Source organism: Bactrocera neohumeralis, chromosome 6, assembly GCF_024586455.1.
Source record: "Bactrocera neohumeralis isolate Rockhampton chromosome 6, APGP_CSIRO_Bneo_wtdbg2-racon-allhic-juicebox.fasta_v2, whole genome shotgun sequence".
NCBI lineage: Eukaryota > Metazoa > Arthropoda > Insecta > Diptera > Tephritidae > Bactrocera > Bactrocera neohumeralis.
The window spans coordinates 57,850,093-57,852,208 of record NC_065923.1 but is presented as its reverse complement, the minus strand read 5'-3'; positions in this window follow the sequence as shown (position 1 = coordinate 57,852,208).

The window sequence follows — 2,116 nt, the reverse complement described above, 5'->3', positions numbered from 1 at the left end:
ACGGTTGTGCGGCGTACTGTTGTCACTGACCAATTGGTATGATTAAGTGGTAGTTGGGCAGTTCTCGGTTAGGGCTATGACGGTTGCATAGGAGCCTACACGTGCGAGACTGGGTTAGGGTCTACGAGCGACCGATTGGATATTTGTGCAGTTCTCGGTTAGGGCTATGACGGTTGCATAGGAGCCTAAACGTGCGAGACTGAGTTGAGCGCCTTAACTCCGTAGGTTCCGACTTTGCTACCGTTTGCAGCTTGCAGTCGAAAAGAAGTTACTATTTTTAGTTTACGAGAAAGCGGAGTTGCCGAAATCCGTGCCATTGTCGACGAGGAAATTCGTACTCGATGTGCGGTCGTAAATGAATAGTTGGCGATGGGTTACCATTGTTGGTAGTGCGAAATGTAGGGTGCCGAAGCGTAACGTGGCGGCCGGTTGGCAACCTGGGCGGGGCTGATTGTGGCGTTGTGCACTTGATAGTGTTGCATGTAGTGTAGAGGCGGCGACTGATGCAAAGTGCGTTGAGCCGGATTCACTGCAGATGAAGCGATACATTGTGGACTCTAAATGATGTCGATCATATGTACCGTTGACATGTGCTGCAGTGTTTGTAGCGTCATTTTTGGTTGTGCGTGTTGCATGATGACGGCTTGTAGTGCCTGCGACCATTGGTATGTGGTCGGAGGTTGTGATATTGGTTGATGATGAGGTCAGTAGTTGGGTAGTTCGTACATCAGGATATGGAGGAACTGTTGCTAGTAAGATGATGATGATGATTGCTGTTGGTAGATAAGCGGTACTGTACTTATGTGCGCTGCTCCAGCGACAGGTCCTGTTGAAAAGATAGTGATTTAAGTTTAATATAGGTGATGTTGAAATGGCAACTGCAGTTGTAGCGTCCGTTGTTGCTGTTACTGCGCTGTTGCTGTTGCACCTGCGATTGCAGTTGCATTTGTACGTGCTGATTTTGCTGTTGTTGATGGTTGTGGCCATGTTGTTGCGCTGAACCAGTCAAATTCGGCTGATACAAATCGCTGGCGTTAGTGTAGTAGGTCGTGGCACCATCGCCGGCGGCTGGCGCCTGGGTGATGGCAGGCGCTTCGATAATGGCTGGGGAGAGGCCCGTAAGATCGGTGCTGGACGCCCATTGGATATCTTGTCCGCTGCCGAGGCCGTAGACGTACAGGTGGCGTATTGCGTTGGTCGTTTGCGCCAGTTACAGTTGCGCGGCCTCGTAGGCGCAACTGGGCGGCTAGGTGATGTAGTGTTGTTACACTGTAGTTGTACCAATTATGATGTGCTGTTCAATTGTAAGGGTCACCAATTATGTGGCGTCTGATGCACCACATTTATATAAAATTACTGATTATTTATTAAGATAACTCAAAAGACTTCTTCACTTGTTGGCGTCTATACCAGAAGTGACGCTTCTTAAAAACTAAAAGCTTAGAATTCAGTTGAAACTGTAAATTTCCAAGAAGAATATAAAGAGAATGAAATAATAGAATAACTGACAAACAGTGCTGCCAGATGTGGTACGACTTGTCTGTGTGCCCACAGCACCATCAAACATGTCAACACATTAATTATATTTATATATTTTGAAATTTGAAATTGAAATTTAAATACACGATGTTATGAGCAAAGTTGATATTATGTTGTCGATTCAAAAGTCTTGTTTTAATGCGTTCTTCAATTCGAGTGGAACTGAGAGTATAAATACCGTCAAATGTTTGACAGCAAATAAGTGGTAAACTTTTATATGGGAAAATGGACTACGACAAACATTTTAAAACCAAAGTCAGCTCAATCGGCCCAGCCATTCTCGAGTTTTAATCAGACTAACGAACAACAATTCATTTTTATTTATATAGATAGATAGAGATCATATAAAAATAGTAAAACCCCTCTTTAGTTGAGTTTTAATGCGAAGTTACATATACATATGTATATGTACCCATATATGACAATATATAGATATAGACGAGAACACATGACGGATTTAGAGGAAAAAAATAATTATTTCGTCAATTTAGCGACTAAAAAGCTAAAAAAATAGTATTTAAAAAAAGCGACCCAGACCCGGATTTGAACCCATAACCCTTGCATCATAGCTGCAGAC